Source organism: Eriocheir sinensis, chromosome 55 (assembly GCF_024679095.1).
Source record: "Eriocheir sinensis breed Jianghai 21 chromosome 55, ASM2467909v1, whole genome shotgun sequence".
In the NCBI taxonomy this organism is placed as follows: domain Eukaryota; kingdom Metazoa; phylum Arthropoda; class Malacostraca; order Decapoda; family Varunidae; genus Eriocheir; species Eriocheir sinensis.
Genome location: NC_066563.1, coordinates 4,386,512 through 4,409,742, shown reverse-complemented (window position 1 = coordinate 4,409,742; position 23,231 = coordinate 4,386,512). Strand labels below are relative to the sequence as shown.

The window sequence follows — 23,231 nt, the reverse complement described above, 5'->3', positions numbered from 1 at the left end:
GCTTTATTGGTATTCTTCTTTTTCTCCTTCTGCTTTTTGTCTCCCTTCTATTCCTGGTTCTTCTTATTTCTGCTTCTTCGTCGCCTCATCCTCTTCTCTTTCTTGCTGTTCTTCTTTTTCTCCTTCTTCTGCTTTTTGTCTCCCTTCTATTCCTGTTTCTTCTTATTTTTCTCCCCTTCTATTCTCCTGTTTCTTATTTCTGCTTCTTCATCGCCTCATCCTCTTCTCTTTCTTGCTGTTCTTCTTTTTCTCCTTCTTCTGCTTTTTGTCTCCCTTCTATTCCTGTTTCTTCTTATTTCTGCTTCTTCGTCGCCTCCTCCTCTTCGCTTTATTGGTATTCTTCTTTTTCTCCTTCTTTCTTCTGCTTCCTCTCTTTCTCCTCTCTTCCTTTCCTCGCTTTCTATCTTCCTTCTCTTCCTACTGATTCTTTTTTCTCTCTTCTCTACTTATTCTCTTCTCAGTTCTCTTTTTCGTTTGTTGTTTTCTTTTCTCTCATCTCTTTTTCTCTTTTCTCTTTTTCCTTTCCTTTTTCTTTTCTTTACTATTTTTTGTTGTGTTTGCTTTCCTTTTCTTCTCTCTTCTTATTTCTCTTCGTAGTTCTTTGTTCCTTTCCCTCTTATTCTCTTTTTCCGTTTTCTCCTCTTTTTGTCCCTTCCTTTTCTCTTTTCTCTTCGTTCGTTGTACCTTTCCTTTTCCTCTTTGTCTTCGTTCATTCCTATTATTTTCATCTCCTCTTCTCTTTTCTTCTCTTTTTTTTCTCCACTTCGTTCGTTATACCTCCTTCCTCTTTATTTTTCTCTTCTCTTTTCTTCTTCGTTCGTTGTTCCTCCTCTTTTCCCTCTTTTCCTCCTTCTTTTCCTCTTCTCATCTTCGTTCGTTCGTTGATTTCCTCTTTTAAATTCTTTCTTTATTCATTTTTCATCTTTTCTCTTTATCCTTTGTTTCTTCCTTTCCTCCTCTCTCTTCTCTTTTCCTCCCTTATCTTCTTATCTTTCTTTTTATTTGTGTTATGCTCTGTCGAGTTTACTTTTTGTTTATTATTTTTGTTCATATTCTCTGTGGTAAAAGTTCAAGAAATATTTTACTCTCTCTCTCTCTCTCTCTCTCTCTCTCTCTCTCTCTCTCTCTCTCTCTCTCTCTCTCTCTCTCTCTCTCTCTCTCTCTCTCTCTCTCTCTCTCTCTCTCTCTCTCTCTCTCTCTCTCTCTCTCTCACACACACACACACACACACACACATCGTCTTTTCCTCATTCAGTCTTATTTTTTTTATTTATTTTTTTTCTATTTTTTTTTTTTTTTGTCTTGTTACTTAATGTTTGATCGTTTTGCAAGGAAGTGAATCTATATATTTTTTTTCCTCATTTTTTCTAGGTTTTTTTTTTTCTCTTTCAAGTAGGGAAAGATTAACTATATATTTGCGTGTGTGTGTGTGTGTGTGTGTGTGTGTGTGTGTGTGTGTGTGTGTGTAGGCCAGAGTGACTGATAATGGTCGTGGTGGTGATTATAATGATGACAGGAATGGTGATGGTGGTGGCCGTGCGTTGATTAATCGTCGTTGTGGTGGTGATTGTGATAAAGGTGTGTGGTGATGGTGGTGGTGTTGGCGGTGGTGATGGTGATGATGGTGGTGGTGGTACACACGCCCTTTTAACCTAACGCACCTCGAGCTTGAAGGTGTGTGGTGGTGGTTGTGTTGATGGTGGTAGTAATGTAATAATGTTGGTGGTAGTATTAGTGGTAATGGTGGTGGCAGTAGTGGTGGTGGTTGGGGTCGTGAGGAGGTAGTACATACGCCCTTCTAATCTAACGCACCTCGAACTTGAAGGTGTGTGGTGGTGGTGGTGTTGATGGTGGTTGTATTAGCGGTAATGGTGGTGGCAGTGGTGGTGGGGGTGGGGGTCGTGAGGAGGTAGCACATACCCCCTTCTAATCTAACGCACCTTGAGGACTTATACGCAAAAAGGGACATGGCGTAGCAGCGTCAGTAACGAGGCCATGATTGCACTTCGTCTCCTCATCTAACGCTACATGGACCACTTTCGTTTTTCTCCCGCCCACCTGACTCCCTGCGAGCTGATTACCTGGAATTGTCTTACCTGTAGAGACCCGTCGCAGCCTGTTATTTGTATTGCATGTTCCCGATACTAGTGATTCATGGGCTTTGATTTACTGTGTATGTGTGTGTGTGTGTGTGTGTGTGCGCGACCCCGCCACTCCCCTTCACCCCTGCCCCCTCCCTCGTTCCCTCTCTCTCGCTGTCTCTCTGTGTCTCAGTTCCGTGCTGGTTTGGTCCGTGTACGTGTTTCCACCATTGATTTATTGTTGTTTTGGCCTTGTGTCTGTGGTTCTTAGTCTCATTCTCTCTCTCTCTCTCTCTCTCTCTCTCTCTCTCTCTCTCTCTCTCTCTCTCTCTCTCTCTCTCTCTCTCTCTCTCTCTCTCTCTCTCTCTCTCTCTCTCTCTCTCTCTCTCTCTCTCTCTCTCTCTCTCTCTCTCTCTCTCTCTCTCTCTCTCTCTCTCTCTCATCCGTACCCTTTTGCTAGTTGACACGTATATTATATCTTAAACACACACACACACACACACACACACACACACACACACATGACTAATCAATATGTGTTTTCTACTCTTGTCTCCTCACCTTCCACACGTCTTCTATGTTCTTTCTTCTTGTCTGTTTCTATATTCTTACCTGTAATTTACCTGTGTGACTATTCCTACCTGTATTCTTATCTTTATTCTTTATTCTTGTCTGTTTCTATATTCTTACCTGTAATTTACCTGTGTGACTATTCCTACCTGTATTCTTTTTTTATTTATTCTTGTCTGTGTTACTATATTCTTACCTGTATTTTACCTGTGTGACTATTCCTACCTGTATTTTTATCTTTATTCTTTCCTCCTACCTGTGGCTTTTATAATCATACAGGTAATTCATCTCTTCACCTCCCCCGCCGTTTCCTGCCCCTGCCCTCAAGTCTTCACCTCTCCTCCTGTCCTTGACATATATATCTCCCCCACTTTTCCTTTCTCTCCTGCTCCGCCGCTCATCGTGTTTATGCATCCCACTTTCCTACCCTTAACAGCTGCTCCTTTCCTGCTTGCTCCTACTACTTCTTGTCTTGTACTTGTTCCCCGGCGCGGTCTGTTTCTCAGCGTTGGTTTGGTTGCATAATTTTTTCCGTTGGTGAGCTTTTTTTTTCGTTTATTTATTCATCTATTAATTTATTTACAACTTCCTTCTGTCGTCTATATCTTCAGCTTCACACATGTTTTATTTTCATTTCCTTCTTGCGGTTCTATTCCTCCTCCGTGATCTCTTTCAACGTCTTTTATTTTCCTTTCTCCGCGTGCCATCCATGTCTGTATCTCCTCGTCTCTCCATTTCTTCGCACTCTTTACTACAGACTCAAGGGCTAAGGTGACGGATCTGAGCACCGAGGCCACGCGTAGCTATGGCGTATGGCACCAACTTTACCTTTACCTTTCATCTGTCTGCCCTTTCCTGTCTCCACGTCCTCTGCGGCCCACTCGACACCAATACCCAGCCTCGCACTACCATTCATTCACCTTTAGTTCCTACCCAATGTCTCCTTCTCACCTTCTATAACCTATGATGATATTGGATTAACATTGGTTCCTCACACTACACTCGCATTGCTGGTAAAGAGGTCGGGTCGGCAAGATGGGTCCCCAGCAACGTTGCCACAAATTCGTACTCTGCCTCTTACGTTTGCCGATCTCCGACCCCTAAACTGCTTTCATCACCCAAGTAACTGCCTTCATATATGGTTATCGTTTAAATGGTTAATTATGGGTGCTTCTTGGCAACAGTTATGGGCCAGAAACAGTTGAATACGCGGCTCTGAGTACGATAACCTGACATCCGTGTTCCCTGGTTAGTTTTAAACATATCGGGTCCTCAGTTCAGCCGTTGGAAAAGCCTCTCGTAGACGTTTGCTGGGCTTTTCGTAGACTGTTTTGTGATCCCATGCAGTGATAGTTTTAAACACATCGGCTCCTCAGTTCGCCCGTTGCTGGGCTTTTCGTAGACTGTTTTGTGATCCCATGCAGTGATAGTTTTAAACACATCGGCTCCTCAGTTCGCCCATTGGAAAAGCCTCTCGTAGACGTTTGCTGGGCTTTTCGTAGACTGTTTTGTGATCCCATGCAGTGATAGTTTTAAACACATCGGCTCCTCAGTTCGCCCATTGGAAAAGCCTCTCGTAGACGTTTGCTGGGCTTTTCGTAGACTGTTTTGTAACCCCAGCGATAGTTGTACACGGCTTCCGCATCTTCAACGGGAAAATCGCCCATTGAAACCCGGTTAATCTGTGGCCTTGGGAAATTATCGTAATGGAAGACCGATACGTTTAATAATACGGGTCATAGGGCCGCTTTCACATTCGTTTTGTTTGTTTAGATCGTTACCAATGGGTGTTATCGCCGCTATAGTATTTCCATGTAAAACTGGCCGATGAGGTAGTGGCGGCTGCGGGGTTAGCCTAGCCCCGCACCTTACCACACGCTCTCAACACCTCTCGCTTCTTCTGCAGCCGCCACTACCCCATAGGCCAGTTTCACGTGGAAAATTATAGCGTCGTTCGCCGCCAAAACGACTGTGAAAACGGCCCTTAGTGTAGAAAGACTATAGTAAAAGAGACGAGGAAAGAAAGATCAGCGACACGGCAGGCCAATCTACATACTCGGAAGGGAGCGTGTCAAGCCGTGGTAGGAAATTCATGATTGAGGTAAAGAGATGCACAGAAGACCACCATAAGTACGTCCCTCCATCACCCCACCTTATCATACGTCCATTAAAGGTATTTGCAACTTAACTGACCAAAGTTATTCATTGTTTTCACAGAAGACCAGTATTATTACGGCCCTCCATTATCCCATCATCTTATTACCTACCCATTAGAGATACTTGAGACATTGGGTTGTTGCCTCGGAAGATTAAACGTGACAGGAGAACTTGCCCATGACGCTTCCACCCTCCTCCACGAAAACTTGATACATTAATGGGCCTCCGCTACATCCGCCCCCCGCCACGGATCACTGTCACGGCGGTATAGCTAGTGAAGGCGTGCGTCGTGAAGGTTGTAATGCATCCTATCATCGCTGGCCACTCGTCTCACTTTGCCCCTGGTGCTAATGTTTCGTAGGAGCTTCTCTGAGTTGTTCTTTGTTGCAGTTCAAAAAGTGTTCTGAATATTGCGTTTTATGTATCTAAGAATGCCTGGTCATGTTCACCTTTTGGAGGAAAACTTGTACTAAAATTGTGGCGCCATCTCAGTATGCAGGCCAAGGCTTGTCATGATTACTGCGAAATTGCGTGAAACAAATGACGTAACACGAGTGATCACCGCGGCTGCATGGCTGTTGTCAGTGACCCGCATGCACTCCATCAGCAGCGAAGGCCGGCCCGGGAAATGAAGACACGTAGAGAGTCTGCGAGTGTAATAAAGTGTCGGCGGCGGTGTGAACCCTGTGATGTTGTGAGAAATGGCGTGTCGGTGTTATGGCCGCCGCGACGAAGGGAGCGCTGATTGAGTGTGAGTGATGCGGGGCCGTGTGTGGAGCCGGGGACATGTCAGCCTCATTCCTGCGGTCCGCGGCGCCCGTTATCATGACTCCCGGCGGTGACTGGCTGCGGCGACGGACAGGTGACTGATGTGGCTGCGGTGACTTACAGGCCCACGGCGGCGGCGGGCAGGGCGGCGCGGCAACACCCGGCGGCCCACACAGTTGCTGCTCAACACGTGCAGAACACCGCCGCGGGAATCCCACCCGATGACGTCACACCTTGTGGAGCGAAACGAGGCGAGACGTGAGTGGAGCGAGCGGTACCCAGGCGTGAGGCGCCCCTCTGGGCCTACCGCAGCGCTCCGCCCGCCCCGCCGCCCGGCCTCCACGGGGCTGGGAAGCACACCAAGGACGGAATGCAAAAAGATAAGAAAAAAGGAGGATGAAGTGATGATGAGTAAAGGAAGTTGTTCAAGGAAGAGGAGGCGTAGAGGCTGCGGGCGCCACTAGCGTTGTGGAGGCGTGTTCCGGCAGCTGCGAGGTGTCGGCCGCCCCTTGTAAACACGACGGAGGCGGCGGACGCTCATCTGTCAGAGTGATGGGCCGCCATTACTCCGCGCCCACCACCGCCCAGGCACCCCGCGCCGCCGCCCGCGTCTACTCCTAACCTGCTCGTATGTCTAGCAAGTGTTCTAGCCTCCTCGAGTGACGGTGGCGGCGGAAGGAGGATGTGTGGTAAGTAACGTGTAAAATAACGAATCGCAGTGCCTTGCCTCGGGAGCCGCCTTGTCGTGATCGGCAGCGTGTCGCCGCGCTGCACGGATGGTTGGCAGTGCTAACCATGAACAGCCTTCCTCCTGCCTGGCCGTGCTGGTGCTGATGGTGCTGCTGCTGCTGATGGTGGTGGTGGTTCTGTATGCCGGGGGACCGCGGGAAGGCACCCACAGCGAGCCAGACGTGAGGCCGGCGCTCGTGGCAGGATACTCGAAATTCTTTTAACATTTATAAGAAAAATCTGATGTGCGTGACTCCGCTACAAGATTAGCTAATGTGAAACGCTAATCTTATTACGGGATTCTGAAAAGACTCCCAGCGCATCCACCCCCCTCCCCCCGCTAGCTCCTCCTCCCCCATCGTGGCCAGATCTGCACAAATCTTGGCCGTGTGTGTAGGAGGTCGTGTCAGGCTGCTGCTTAAGTACCTATTGGAGCCTGGCCACGATCCGCTGCCATGCGTGCCAGACCCAGACTTTTACTTCACATAATCCATCAGCGCCTCGGAGTCCGCGTCACCCGGCGGCAATTATCGCGAGTCCGCAGCGCAGCACACGTCCAGCTATTCTCTTTTTGCAGTCTCGTGTGTGTTTTGTGTGTCAGTCAGCCACACTCAATTACTTTCCCCTTAGCAAGACGTGGACATGGATTGGCTGTTTCTAATGCTTCTTTTTTCCCCTTTTTTTTCTTCTTCGTCTTTTTCTTCTTCTTTTCCTCCTTCTTCTTCTTCCTATACCCATCATCACTTCTTTTTTCTGCTTATTTTCCTTCTTCCTCCTCCTCCTCCTCCTCCTTCTTCTCCTCCTATTAATAATAAATCGGAAAAAGTAATATTAAAACTGTATAATTCGCTGGTTCGACCCCATCTAGAGTACTGTGTACAGTTTTGGTCTCCCTATTACAGAAAAGACGTAGAAAAGTTAGAACGGGTTCAACGGAGAGTAACAAAAATTATTCCTAGGTTGAGAAATTTATCTTATGAACAAAGGCTTAAAGAAGTAAATTTATTCAACCTATCAGAGCAAAGAATGCGAGGCGATCTAATAGAAGTGTTTAAATGTTTAAAGGATACAGTAATATTAATGCGGAAGATTACTTTACAATTGATTGATCAAATAGAACAAGAAGAAATAACAATTTCAAGATAAGTGGTAAAAGATTCTCGTCGCACGAAGCCAAACACTTCTTCAATCGAGTCGTTAATGTTTGGAATTCTCTACCCTGTGATGTCGTTGATAGTACAACAGTTACGGCCTTCAAGAATAGATTAGACAAGTATTTTGAATCCAACCAGCAACTAAGATATTACTCATTGTCGTAATAACGTTAAGTTCTTTCGAATACTGGTGTCCTTGTCCGTTTTTATCGCCCGGTTAGTGGTAGCAGTAATGGTAGTTCTTTCCTCTTTCTTTTTCCTTTCCTGACAGCTTTGGCTGGAGGGATGGGGGGATGGAGAGGAGCCTTCGCCTTTGCTGTCCTTCATCTTCCACCTTTGATTAGATAGTTAGTGTAGCTTGTCACAAACAGCCTCGTAAGGACCATCAGGTCTGCTGTTGTTTGTTCTTCTTTTGTGTTGCTTTGTGTTCCTCCTCCTCCTCCTCCTCCTCCTGAGGGATGTGATCATCACTAGGCAGGTAGTCCAATATGAGATTGGTAGGTTGAAGAAAAACAAATCGCCGGGCCCAGACGAAATATTCCCACGGGTTCTGAAAGAATGCAAAGAGGTCCTCAGTGGCTCACTTACCGATATCTTTAAGATGTCGGAAAATTTTGGGTATGTGCCCAACCAATGGAAAGTAGCTAATATGACGCCGATTTTCAAAAAGGGAGACAAGTCAGCCACCTCAAATTATCGCCCAATTAGCTTAACATCAGTTGTAGGCAAGATGTTGGAGTCAATTATAGCCGGGAGCATTCGGGACCATCTAGAGAAGCATAGTTTAATTCATGACTCACAGCACGAGTTCACGAAGGGTAGGTCTTGCCTTACTAACCTGTTGTCCTTCTAGATTTCAGTAAATCATTCGACAAAGTCCCCCATCACCGGCTATTAATAAAATTACAGGCTCACGGCGTAGATGGAAAAGTTTTGAACTGGATTAGGGCGTGGCTTAGTGCTAGGAAGCAGAGAGTGCAAATCAATGGTAAAAAATCTGAATGGGTCAGTGTTACGAGTGGAGTCCCACAGGGGTCGGTGCTGGGTCCGCTGCTTTTCATTATTTACATCAATGACTTGGACACAGGAATTAGTAGTGATGTCAATAAGTTCGCAGATGATACCAAGATCGGTAGAGTAATCCAATCAGACCAGGACGCTAACGTTCTCCAGGATGAGCTTGACAGACTATATGATTGGGCGGGGAAGTGGCAGATGGAATTCAATGTCGGGAAGTGTAGTATTCTGAGTGCAGGTGAGAAATAACTCCGCACACAATTGCTCCTTAAATGATACTCCTCTAAGCAGGTCTGGGTGTGAGAGAGACTTAGGAATCATAGTGAGCGCTGACCTCCGTCCTGGGGCTCAATGCATTCAGGCTAAAAATCGTGCAGATAGGGTATTGGGTTTCATCTCAAGGAGCGTAAGCAATAGGAGCGCTGAAGTCATCCTCAAACTTAATTTACTTAGCACTAGTTAGACCTCATCTCGATTATGCGGTTCAGTTCTGGTCCCCCTACTATAGAATGGATATCAGATGTTAGAATTTGTACAGAGGAGGATGACAATGATGATTCAGGGAGTGAGAAACTTCCCTTATGAGGATAGACTGAAGCATTTAAATCTACACTCTCTAGGAAGGCGAAGGTGCGAGATCTGATCGAAGTCTACAAATGGATGAAGGGCTTCAATAAAGGAGATGTCAATAGGGTTTTGGTTGTAAAAGAACCAAGTATAGGCCACGTAGCAATGGTTTTAAGTTAGATAAATTCAGATTCAACAAAGACATAGGCAAGAATTGGTTTACCAATAGAGTGGTGGATGAACAGGCTTGGCAGCCATGATGTGGGTGCCAATACCATAGATACATTCAAGAAGAAATTGGATAAAGTCATGGATAGTGAGGTAAGGTGGGGTTAGGATTACAGGAGCTGCCTTGTATAGGCCAACCAGCCTCTTGCAGACTCTTTACGTTCTTATGTTCTCCTCCTCCTCCTCTGAGTTAGGTGTCCCTCCGTTCGTCCGTTCCTTTGTCCGTTCTTTTCATGTCATTCAGAGGCAGATTATCACGTTGAAAGGCTACAGGTTTCCCCACCGTCTGCCGTCAGCCATTTTTCAAGCAACGATTGATAAAGGATGATTAGAATTAGACTTAAAACTGATCGCTGACAACATAAAGAGAGAATCCGCGTCCCTAAACACACGAGAGAACACGAATGCCTTTCACCGCGTTAAGACTTCAGAACTCCATACTCCTATTGAACACTTTTACACACACACACACACACACACACACACACACACACACACACACACACACATGATAAGGCCTTCGTAGGAGTTGTAGACCTTTCCAGTGTAGTTTTCCTTTACCCTGGTGGTAGTTTGACAAGGCTTCTGTACGATAAACTCTTAAAAACACTCACGAGGACGCATTTTTATCGCGTTTATTGGCCTTTCGATATAGCTGATGTGAGAGCTGGTAGCGTCTAAGTGTACCGTATTTTTTTCTTGCAAACTCTTATCTTTATTCCTCTTTTATATATTTTTTTATTATTATTATTGCAAGGATGTTTTTCACTGCACCAAGACTTAATTTTAAAGCATGCAGATTAAATATTTTCGTGATTTATTTACAAACTTTTTTATTAGTTTTTATAAGATTCAGATTAGAAGAAAAAGTTAGCGTTGAGGGATCCCAGTCCGCTGACTCCACCACGGGGTTGAGCGACACACACACACACACACACACACACACACACACACACACACACACACACACACATGAACTCCTCTCAAGAATCGCTCAAAACGCTTCCCATCCCCCAAACTTTATTTTCGCATTTCCCTCTACGCTTTCTTTTGGCAATGGTGACTATATCCTCTTTTCGTACCTTTCTTAGCAGTTTCTCAGTTTCTATTTTCTCTTTTTCGCATTTAAATCGATAAAAATAACCTCGGGAACAAACCACCAATTCACATGCGCCGTGTGCGTCGTAAGTCGTGTATTTATTTTATGCTCTTTGTTTGATAATCCGTTTTTACGTCCATTCAACTGCATTCAGCGCACCGCCATTCATCTTTACTGACATCCACCACTGCCTTATTTTACTCGTCTGGCCGCGTGCATGTCTATTCAGCCTTTCCCTTGAGCCATCCACCATCCCGCCGGACATGCAGCAGCGCCTCCCTATATACCCACGTCCTCAGTGTAACCCAATCATTCCGACACAACACACCCGCACTTCGAGCTAAGGCACTCAACTCTGACGTCCTCCTTTGAACTTTGTCAGTAGCAAATGGAGACGAGATGTGTAGCGGTGATAGTGCGGTGGGCAGCGGTCGGTTCATGCCTCTTAGTATTGTGCTCCCCTATGCCCTTCTCGCTCCTCCTCCTCCCTCCGCCAGCCTATCTCAGCCCAAGCATACCCGTAGCGCGAGGCTGAAGTGGCGCCCGAGGAAGTAAACAACACAAGGACCTGCGAGTCAAAGCGTTGCGTCATTGTAATCTTCGGTAGGCGGTTTGAACGCACTTGTGGTCAATACTCGCTGAATGAATTACAACACAACATGGCAGTTTTAACCCAAGCTCTGCGGCGGCGAGAGGAATAGAGAGAGGAGTTAGTAGGAGAGGAAGGAAGGGCATTTAGGCCACAAACACTCAGGAAAGGAATGGGGCGGGGCGCACAGCATGTCACAATTATATGAAATGGATGCCTGGTGAGACAGCTCTGTGTTGCTCCCGAATCGAGTCTGTACACCGCGCACCGGCGCTCATTTTCCTGTAGTTTCAGCATGTCGCCTTGATGAGCTTAGGCAAACAGTGACCAGCTTGTGTGTGTGTGTGTGTGTGTGTGTGTGTGTGTGTGTGTGTGTGTGTGTGTGTGTGTGCGCCTCTCATGATAACGCTGAGGGAGCGGGGTGCACACGCCGCCGAGCACGCTGGCAACCCTGGCACTAAGCTGATGGCAGGCGACCTTTTCCCGGGCGCGCGCGTGGCCGGCGGCTAATACGGTGCATTAATGGGGGTGGCGCGCCCGCTCTGTACAGCGTTCAGATTCTTGGTGGCGCGAGCAGGGAATTAGGGCCTTTTTAACACCGGGATTACTGGCTGAATAGACTCCTCGTACCCAGCCCGGCACCAGACACACGTGCTGCCCACCCTCCCCGTGCCGCCGCCCCAGGAAGGAGGACAGGCCGGGTCATGAGGGCCGTGTGCCCTTCACGCCCCCTCCCCCACTCGCCACCTTGTGTCACGCCCGCAGCCGCAGCAGCGTGGCGGCCAGTGAGATGTGGCTGTTGAGCGAGGCGGCACTCGCTGTGGCATCTGACGGTAATCTTCGGGAACACCAACTCGACACGCTCCTCGCGGCCCCTCGCGCACGACACTCCCCTCAGCGCTCTCCTCGCACCCTGCAACCCTTCACCCTTAACTCTGCCGCCCTAACCCTTTTCCCTGCCACCACACCCTTCACTCTGTCTCCCCTTAGCCTGCACTCAGCACCTCATCCATCACCCCTCAACGGCGTCCGCTTACTTTTTTTTCGGTACTCCTTCACCCTTCACCCTGTCCCCCTCACTGAGTGGTACACGCCCCGACACCCTCACCTGAGTCCTTCACCTTTCCTCGCCTTCACCCTGTTTCCGCGGCACTTGAATCGGTCGCCCAGCGTCCCCGCGTCCTGGTTAGCACGCCACTGTTTGGGCCGCAGTTCCAACCTCTGTGATCAGGACCCTCGACCCATTCACTGGAGAAGTAGTTCGGTGTCCGGCCCCACGTAATGACAGTGTTAGTTGGTGTGGCTGTCCGGCTGAAGGAGTTAATTGCTGCAGAGGACAGGCTGATGCTCGGCTGATCCTCGGTGCTGCTGCATTAATGGGAGCCCCAGAACCATTAACCTACGTGTTACCTGGCGTTGGGCCAACCTAAGTCGGATCAGAGTAAAGAGTGGCGGCGCCGAGGCGAGAGCGGCGGGTGTGGCATGGCCGGCCAGCGCCAGCATGGTATACACCCTGCGGCACCTCACTCACTCCCCGGCCACCAGTCTTCCCGCCCACACACGCGCCCCTCGCACGCCCCCGCCGGTCACGCCACACCGACTGAGCGTTCGTCCCATTCCGCACAGGGAGATACACGTGTCGGAGGGCCGTTCTTGCTTGGGGCGAGGCAGGGAGGAAGAACAGCAGTGAAGCGTGACTGTGCAGCGGCGAGAGTGTGCAGGTCACTCCCTTGTCCCGGCACCGCACACACTCCACCTCCACTGACTCACTCATGGCCCCCTTGCCGCGTGACTTGCCCGCTATAGTGACTAGAAGAATCGGTTGAATGAAACAGAAAAAAGAGCTGTGTTGTGGTGATGAGACGGTGCCCGAGTAGGTGTTCGTTACGCGAGCATTACGCTGCACATCGCCCGGGGCAGTGACTCCGAGGAAAGGGAAACAGGAACAACAACAGCTCGGCCTGACGCGGCGGCGTGGATGAGGCTGCCCGCCGCGCCCCCTCCCTCGCCTTGACGGAGCCGCGCCGGAGCAGTGGCTCAGGCGGCGGACGACCCTAGTGCTTGCAGGTTGCTGGACCTGCCCCCCGCGGCCTCCGCTGCCGCCGCCGTCGCCACCAGCATCCCCGCCGCCGACGACGCCGCCAGCAAGATGGTGGCCACCTGCACCGCCGCCAGCCCCGTAAGCACCACTTGCGTCTGTCATGGCCCGAGGCCTTGTCATAGCCTGTCAGTCTTGCCTCGCTCCCGTCAGCCTCACCTGTCCCTCCCGGCTGAGACTCAGGCTGTTATTTTCTCTTTTTCTTATCCTAAACATAGTAACAGTTTGCCCTTTCTGTTATTTTCGTTTGACTTTTACTATCAAGTGAAAGGAGTTAACCTTGAAGTGTTTGAGGGACCTTTTTTCGGGCTCAGCATTGCTCTGTCCATCTCAAGGAGACGATTGGTTTTAGTTAGTATTCTCTACGGACCTGATTATATGATTATAGCCGCGCCATGATTCAGTAAGAAGGGAAAGTGTGTTGATGCAAAACTTCATATTAGAACTCTGCCGCCTCACGAGACTCGGCGCCGCAACCACAAGCGTGGAGGCGTTGTGTCTCGCGGGGACAGACATCGCCAGGACCAGTAATCCCGCTCACGTAATCCATCTGGCCTTGATGTGACTAAAAACGACTTCCTGTGTGTGGAATGTTGACGCTGTGATACGTGAGCCTCGCTATGCTTGCAGACGCTTGGCAGTCACGAAGGAATTGCTTATTCATTCTCTTTTATTTGTCGCAGTCCATTGTTATATCATTGTAAGAATTAGAGGATGAAAGCGTAAGCAACGACTTCATCAACAGACACATCTTTGAGCCCTGAAGCGACTGAGCTCTATGAGAGGGTGAGAGAGATTTTTTTTCACGTCAGGCCTATAGCGCCGGTAGATGATAGGGCCTGGTGGTCGGCCCCAGTCCGTTAGTCGCGCAGGCAAGTGTTTTATAGTGGCACCATTCTTGCGTGGCTTATGCGGTCCCCCGGAGCTCCTGTTGATTCTTTTGATAAAGTTATTTGGAGTCGGGGTTGATAGGAGATCATCAGGACAGCTTGTTGGGGTCTTTGGCCACTTGGCAATGACAAAGTTGTCAACTTGTAACAGCGGGCGGGACTTGAACCCAGGTCCCCCGTGGCACTGCCCCCGCACGCTGAGAGAGAGAGAGAGAGAGAGAGAGAGAGAGAGAGAGAGTTCGGGGTGACTGAGGGGGGTGAGATAGAGAAAGTTAATCCTCGCCGATACCGGTCCTGCAAAAAGACAGGCCGGCAGCTCCGGTGGCATCACGCCGGGTCCGTCACGTTCCCTCGTGGAGAGATGAGTCCGCGCTGAAGGGGTGCGGGGCGGCAAACACTCGCGGCGCGGGACGCGCGTCTCTCTCTTCTTTGATGGGTCGCGGCTGAAAGTTGTATGTTCATTACAGTCGTTTTCTGAAGTGGCCGAGATAAATATGATGAGGGAGGGAATGCTTGAAGCGGGGCTGTTGAAATGCATAGACGATGTACATGCGAGTGGGACTTATAAACACAACTCTCGCCCGGATGAACTGTTTCAGGTTGTTTTTTAATCTGCCTATTTGTTTTGGTCATATTATTATCTTCCGCAAAAAAAAAAAAAAGCAAACTATGTAGTCAATAGTTATTCAGTCTTGTCACCGCTGCAGCACCAGTAAAACGAGCCCGTGACACACATTCCAGAGGCACATCCCGGCTGGAGGAATACCAAACCGCCTCCCTCCCCGGCCGCTGCCTTCCCCAAGTGGCTGGCATTAGAGGGCTATTGAACGACCCTAAAAATGGCAACAATATTAAGCAACTCATCCTGGGAAAAGCCGATTACTGCGGTGATTAATGACCCACAGACGTCCGAGGGAAACTGCCAAGCGAACCCAGAGAAGTAGCACAGACCCAGAGAAGACGTGATGCCGCAGGGAACGTAAGAGACCCACAGAACTTATAGGAACGAAGGTGCAGAAGTAGACCCTTTGCAGAAAACATCGCAAAACCAAAGCAACGTAATAGTACTTAGAAAACACCGTAGGACCAAAGAATTAACATAAACCCTACGGAACGCTACAAGACCCAAGGAACAAAGCAGACCCACAGAACATTCATAAACGGAGGAGCAGAACTAGACTTATACAGGAAGCACCACAGAACCAAAGTACCGTAATGATACTTGGAAAATACCGTAGGACCAAGGAGTAACATAAAACCGTACGGAACGCCACTGGACCAAAGGAACATCAAAAAACTGTAGGACCCAAAGAGCAACGTATAACCTAACTAAAGAACATCAAGAAAACTCTGTAGGACCCAAGGAATAACATAAACCCCCTACGGAACGCCACAGAACTTAAGGAACATCACACTATTTAATCAACACCATCGAACCGAATATCGTAACAGACCCTCAATGAAACGCAATCATGAATACCGAAGGAAGATCACATTACATTAAGAACGCCAGGTAGCCAAAATAACACACCTGAGGACCCCAGAAATCATGACAGAAACTTAGAAAACGACTCTAGAACGAAAGGCAAACAGAAAAGGACTCAGGAACATCAAAGACACAAGGAAGAGACCGCAGAACCCAATTAAGAAACATCACAAACCCTTAAAAACCCAAAAAGACAAAAACTAAAGAAAACGACTCAAGAACGAAGGCTTAACAGAACAAGACTTGGGGAACATCACAGAACCCAAGGAACATGACAAACCCAAGACCAAGGAACCCAAGAGGACCAGGTACCATCTCATCTCCTCTCCTTTTAACACCCTTTTCCTTCTTTCTCTCTCTGTCGTCCACGTCATCCATTTGTTCTCTCTCCCTTCTTCCAACCCCTTTCTCCTCTTCTTCCAACCTTCTCTCCCTCCCCCCTGTTGCCCATTTCACCCTCTCCTTTCTTCTTTCTCCTTCCCTCCATCCTCTTTTCCATCTCCCTGTAGCCGACTTCTTCCTCTCCTTACAAGTAGAGTGAGGCGAGCAGGTGGATCAAGGTGTGAGGCGAGGCAGGTGCTTCCCAAGACAGCGGGCCGGCGGGGAGGGTGTATGGGAGGGACGGGGAGGGCCTGCGGCGGTCCCTTCGGCATCTGTTGCAGGCGGTCGCTCCCATTCGTCGGCGTCGGGGCGAGAGATCCGTCACCGTCAAGTCCTGAATGCCGCCACGACACGAACGAATCGCCGCCACCTCTCGCCCGCCGAAACACCTTGAGCCCCGGCGCTGGTCCCTCTCAGCCCGCCATTCCTAGACGCTTCCGCCTACCACAGCAACTATTTCCAGAGGCCCAAAAGGAGCTCATCCGGGTTCTAATGAGTGTTTTTTTAGGTTCAGGGTACAAAAGAAGGGTCAGACTATCACCAGGGACATAAAACTACCACTGGAAATGCTCAAAACTCTTGCGAAAGCTTTGTTAAATGTGTGTGCTTGGCCCCCGAAGTGTTTTAAGAATATGACCCTTAAGAGCCTTGTCTGGAGGTTGGCTAGAACACACACACACACACACACACACACACACACACACACACACACACACACACACACCGTCCATCACACTATCTATCCATTCTCTCCCCACGTCGCTGAATATCTACCGTGTATAGAAACAAGCTTAACCCCTTACGCCGGCAATTCGTTAACCGTCCTTTCAGGGTGTCAAACGGCCCGACAGATGACCTTGTGTGACTGGTAATAATGATAATGATGATGGTGATGATGGTGGCGGTGATTGTGGTGGTGGTGGAGCATCTGACTCCTCGCTGTGGTTGATAATTGTGGTTGTTATTGGTTTGCGGACGCCGAGACAGACCGGTGATTGAGGCGTGAGGTGCGGGGTGGGTGAGGGAGGGAGAGGGAGAGGCTGAGGGAGGGGGGGGGGTTAGGTAGCTGAGAGGTGTCCGTAAGGCGTGGCAGGTGTCCAGTGCAAATTATTTTGGATGACTCGCTACTGACGCATTGAATTCCCTCATTTTGGACCTCGCCTTCTCCCTCTTTCTCCCTCTCGTCTCTCCCTCTCGTCTTCCTCGTTCCTGGTCTTTATATTTTCCGGAGACGTTTCACCTTTTTTTTCGTCTATTGTATCTAAAAAAATAGGGTCTGTCATTGCTTTCCCTCAAATCCTTCTTTATTAATCTTAAAATCACGTCTCTTTCCTCGCTCCTAATTTTTATATTCCTTTTAATTGTTGTTGTATTTTGGGGGGAGGGGGGAAGGAAGGGTATTTGTTGATGAAATGATGTGACGAAACCAAAAAATCTTCGCTTAGTCTCATAATAGAAATGATGATAATGTTTAAAGTTTTTTTTTGATGACTAAGAACAAGAAATGGACTGGAGCAGAACTAATGACAGACCGACAAGCAGAGTAACAGATTAGCGATCCAGGAATTGCAGAAGTCATTGAAGACAAAGAACCAGGTGGAGAGGTGAACCAGGTGGAGAGGTGAACCAGGGGAGAGGTGAACCAGGTGGAGGGGTGGACCAGGGGGAGAGGTGAACCAGGTGGAGGGGTGGACCAGGGGGAGAGGTGAACGAGCCTTTACCAGAACAAGATGAAGTGCTCTAACATCAGAGGAAGGTGGAAAACGTTGGGAAAGGCCTTTGATATACATAGCAATGACTGATGAAGAAGAGGAAGAGTAGGATTACACATATAGGGGTCTAACATCAAACAGAGAAAGGTGGAAAACGTTGGGAAAGGCCTTTAATATACCTAGCAATGACTGATGAAGAAGAGGAAGAGCAGGATTACACATATAGGGGTCTAACATCAAACAGAGAAAGGTGGAAAACGTTGGGAAAGGCCTTTAATATATCTAGTAATGACTGATGAAGAAGAGGAAGAGCAGGATTACACATATAGGGGTCTAACATCAAACAGAGAAAGGTGGAAAACGTTGGGAAAAGCCTTTAATAAACCTAATATAGTATAGTAATGGCTGATGATGATGATGATGATGATGGTACGTATAAGGGTCAGTTGCAACAAGAAAATAACACGCAATTGAAACCGGTATTAAAATCGGCTAATGAGGACGAAACCGAACACCCCATAACAATTAATTTAGGATCAGGCGCGGTTAAGCTAAACGTGATGAGGAGGCGAGGCGGGAAAAAAGCCGGACATAATGACGAACAGGTCGAGAAAATCTGGAGCTAATGAGGGACGGGCCAGGGGAAGCTGATTTATTACGAGGAGCGGCGGCGGTGGGAAGCGAACGGGAGGCATTAAGGAGGAAGATTTGTAGAGGAGATGCGCTGGGAACGATTCGTCGCGCCACGCCGCCCCGGGAGCCGTTCAGGGCGAGTCAAGGGGAGAGGAGGCTGACGGGGACGGCGGCGGCGTGGACGAAGGAGGCGCAGAGCAGGGTCTCCAATCTGTACTCAAACCAGACAAAAAAGGAAGGAGAGTGACATTCTTGATGGAGACTGATGGGAGTAGCGGCGTAAGAGAGGGAAGGGCGAGAGAGGCACAGAGCATGGTCTTCAATCTGTACTCACTCTTCCAATCTGTACTCACCGTTCCAATCTGTACTTACTCTTCCAATCTGTACTCACTCTTCCAATCTGTACTCACCGTTTAGAGCAAGAGAAAGGGAGAGGCGGAGGCTGACGAGGGAGGCGCAGAGCATGTTCTCCAATCTGTACTCACTGTTCCAATCTGTACTCACTGTTCTAATATGTACTCAGACCAGTCGAAGAGAAAAAGATGTTTGAAGGAAACTAACGAGGGAGGCACAGAGCATGTGGTATGGATCTGAGTAACATGGAAAGGGTCTGATACTTACGTCATCTATACAGTTGGCAGCAATGATCATCCTCTCTCTTTGTCCCTCACTCCTTCTATCATGCATGTGGATACCGGTAGTTTAAGGGCCGCTGTACCATTAGTTCTTTATATATAATCCCGAGGAGACAGACACAGTACCTACCTGCCAGATACAGTACCTCCCTGTTCCACCTGCTGCGTCTTTGCTTACCTGAACGAGACTAATGAGTTAAGGTGTCACGGACCGTATTGCTCGCTACCTGTGAAACTTTTCTGGCCCGCTAATTGGGTTAATGGCTCCATGGCGTGAATTATTACATGGGATTAGGGGGGAGAGGGAGGGCGAGGCTTTGGTCTATTATTAAACTCTTCCAAGCCTTAGACCATTTGAAAAGGCTCTCGCAGAAGTTGTCAAGGTTTTCATGGGTAGTTTTCTGAGCCTGGCGGTAGTTTTCGAATACTCCCGCGCCGTGAACGGGAAAAACACTCACGGCAACCCGACGTAGCTTCTCTCTGGCCCTGAAAAATGATCGTAACAAGAGCCACCAACGTTTGATAATGCGAGTGTTGAAGGTGAGCTGGAAAACACTGACGACAACCCGACGTAGCTTCTCTCTGGCCTTGAAAAACGTTTGTAACAAGAGCTATATACCACAAACGCTAGATAATACGAGTGTTTGTATGCATTTTCTACTCGTTACACACACACACACACACACACACACACACACACACACGGTAAAAATAAAAATAAAAACTCGTAATGTGATAGTGGGGGGGTGCAAGAAGTCGTATACCCAGCCCGCGTTGAGTAAAATTAATGTTTTGTCAGCATTAAGGGGACGGGAGGAAGAAAAATAGAAAGTACAACACCATAAAGGAAAGGAAAGCTCCAAAGTCCGTTCTGCAGCTGGACGCAAACGAGATAACCCAAAGAAATAGCACCAGAAAAAGAAGGAAGAAAATACCGCCGGCATAGCGAACCGTGAAAAAGAGAAGAGCTTGTCCGACTCTCGACCGGGAAAGAGAAAAGTTGAAGAAGAAACGTCACACGGACCAACGTTATTTTATTTTATTCCTTCAGAGATGCCAAGAAGGTGAGAGGGACATTGATGGTTATAGTCAGGTATTAATAATGAGTAAGGAGCAGGTGTGTTTGTGGGTGTGTATATGTAGTAACGTGTGTTAATGGGTGTATTTGGGTGTTGATAAACGTACATGTGTGTGTGTGTGTGTGTGTGTGTGTGAGAGAGAGAGAGAGAGAGAGAGAGAGAGAGAGAGAGAGAGAGAGAGAGAGAGAGAGAGAGAGAGAGAACTTTCTTCTTTCATATAAGTCTGTATGAATTAGGTTTTTTTTTTTTTACTATTGGTCAAGTTAGATGTCCCAGGCAGAGCAGTTTAGAGAATCCAGGAAATAAAAGTAATTAAAAAAATAGTCATTCCCTCAGAGATTCTCCCGAGCTCTAAAAACATATATGGGGTTTATTGGAAAATATTAATAGTAGTTAAGAGGCAAGGTGTTCCCATGCAGTCCCCTCCGCGCCAGTCATCGCCAGGGTGCTTCAGATTACGACTCACAGCGCTGGGTCGCGAGGAACAAACACAAACGGATAACTGAATACTAGACAGCGAGAGAGAGGGACTGAGGGCCATATTTTTAAACATTTCTGCGCCCAATAACACATAATTTACTAGTCTTTCGTGGGAGTTTAGGGCATTTCCAGGGGTACTTTTATGACCCTGGTGGTAGTCTGAGCCTTCTTCTGTACCGTGAACCTAAAAGAACACTCATTATAACTCGATTAACCACCTTTTTGGCTTTTGGAAATAGTTGGTGTGCGGGATGGGAGCATCTGACAATACCAACCTGAGCTCTATACCGTCTCGTAGCCTACAAACAGAACCTGAGGATAGGGTTTAAGAGTAGAATAAGTTACATTAAGAAGACTTTGAGGAACACTTGACTCTACGTCTTGCTGCCTCGCCGACACTTCTCAAACGGATAACTAAATACCAAAGTGAGCTCTGTACTGTCTTAGGCCTGCAAGTAAGACCTGAGGATAATGTTTAAGAGTAAAATATGTCGCGTTAAGAAGACTTTGAAGAACACTAAGTCTTGTCTACGTCTTGCTGCCTCGCCGCGAACAGACACTTCTCAGACGGATAACTGAATACCAAAGTGAGCTCTATACTGTCTTACGCCTGCAAAAAGACCTGAGGATAATGTTTAAGAGTAGATTAGGTCGCGTTAAGAAGACTTGGCAGAACACTACGGGCCGTATTACTAAACATTTCCTCGCCCAAGTTCACAAATTTGACAAGGCTTTCGTAGGAGTTGTGGGCATTTCCAGGAGTAGTTTTATGACCCTGGTGGTAGTGTGACGCTTCTTCTGTACCGTGAACCTAAAAACAAATCAAAAGAACCTGAATGATTTCCTTTTTTGGCCCTTGGAAATAGTTGATGTGGAGGAGGAAGCGTTCAACAATACCCCCTTAAGTCTTGTCTCTACGTCTCCCCACCTCGCCGCGAACAGAAGCAGGGCGCCGCGGTAAGGTTCGACCACAGCACAAATTGGTTCGCGATTCACTGTCATTTGAGTAGAAATTAGACATTTGTCAGGATCGGCGGGGCGCGGCCAAGCGTGCCGGGACGTGACCACGCCGCCCACCACAGACACCATATTAATTGACTCACGCCCACGCCTCACCGCCCACACACACTCGAGGGAGGGGGCGCACCACCACCACCGCCCATCACCACCACCATCTCGCCCGCATTCACACATAACTCCACCGCCGCCCACTGGTGTTCTGATGGTGATGGTAATGGTGTTTTTGGTGTTGGTGGTTGTGGTAGTGGTGGTGATAATGGTTTGTTGTGATGGTGTTATTGGTAGAGTAATGGAGTGGTGGTGGTGGTGGTGGTGGTGGTGGTGGAGGTGAGAAAGTTCATTGTTAGTCATCAGAGAATAATAATAATAATAATAATAATAATAATAATAATAATAATAATAATAATAATAATAATAATACGAAGAAGAACAAGAACAAGGAGGAAGAGGAGGAGAAGAAGAAGAAAGAAAGAAAGAAAAAGAAGAAGACTTTAGTAGCAATATGATAATGAAGGGTAATAATATATATTTAAACCAGTCTTGTTAATATCGCTTGGGGCGGGGCGGGAAGGGAAGGGAAGGGAGCTCCTGTCCACGGCCCCGCAATGCTGTTCTTTGTCTGCGCGTGAGGACAGGAAACCCGAAGGAAGGAAGGAAGGAACATTAGTCAGATCAGAGAAGGTTCATTTATCCTTTCCCTTTCCTTCCTTTTTCATCCCTTCCAGCTTTCCCCCTTCCCTCCCTCTCCTTTTTCCATCATTTCCCTTCCCTTCACTTCCCTTTCCGCCCTTTCTCCAGTCTTTCCCTTTCTTTCTTACGTTATCTTCTCCCTTTCCCTCCCTCCCTCCATCCTACCTGTTTCACATTTTCTCCCCCTTTTCCTCTTACGTTCTCTTCTCCCTTTCCCTCCCTCCCGCATCCTACCTTTTTCTCATATTCTCCCTTCCTTTCCTTCCCTTTCCTCCCTTTCTCCAGCCTTCCCCTTTTCCTCTTACGTTCTCTTCTCCCTTTCCCTCCCTCACTCATCCTACCTTTTTTCACTTTTTCTCCCTTTCCTCCCTTTCTCCAGTCTCCCCCTTCTCTTCTCCCTTTCCCTCCTTCCCTCATCCTCCCTTTTGTACTCTTCTCCCTTCATTAACTTCCCTTTATCCGTCCCTCAATCTCCACCCCTTTCCACCTCTCCCCCCTTCCTTTCTCTCCATTTCCTTCCTTTCTCCCGTTCCACTGTTGGCCTTCCCTCTCGTTCCCTTCCCTCTCGTTCCTTCCCTTTCGTTCCTTCTACCTCAATATGTCCTTGTAGTGAGTCTCGTGCTGCCGTTCAGAAAGAGGAGTTTTGCTTTGTTGTGAGCTGCGGTTTTGTCTAAGCATTATCCGATTAGCTCCTCGCTGCACCACGCCCTCGAACACGCGAACCTTCCTTTATCTCGAATCCGCAGCTTCTTGATTCGTACCAGCGCCGGGGAACGCGTCACGATTGCCCGTCTCTTCTTCCTCTCTGCGACTCCTCCTTATACTAACATCGAGGGCCCCGTCACGATTACCTCCTGTTCCTCTCCCTCCACTCAACATAACAGCGAGGGTACCCAAGATGTCAGTCATCCCCCAAGTGTTTTGTTTTGGTTGTTTTTTATTGGTCTTTTTCGCATGCCCCCGCTACCTCCGTGCCTAACTGCAAATCCACAAGCATGGGTTCGAATCCCGGCCTGGGCAGTCGGCGTGCAGCTCACCCAACTGTTAATCCTCCCTTTCGGGCTGGTCGATAAATGGGTACCTGGGGAAACCTGGGGAAGGTAGACTGTGGCTGGGATTTTTCAGTCACCGCCGAGTGGCCTAAGACAACCCACATGCCCTGAAGACC

General features: G+C 48.1%; 1 protein-coding gene across 6 annotated transcripts in view; it reads left to right on the top strand.

The window, feature by feature from the left end:
- Nucleotides 1–23,231, top strand: part of LOC126983932 (segmentation protein cap'n'collar-like) — a 119,747-nt gene that overhangs the window by 72,012 nt on the left and 24,504 nt on the right. The window lies entirely within an intron of this gene.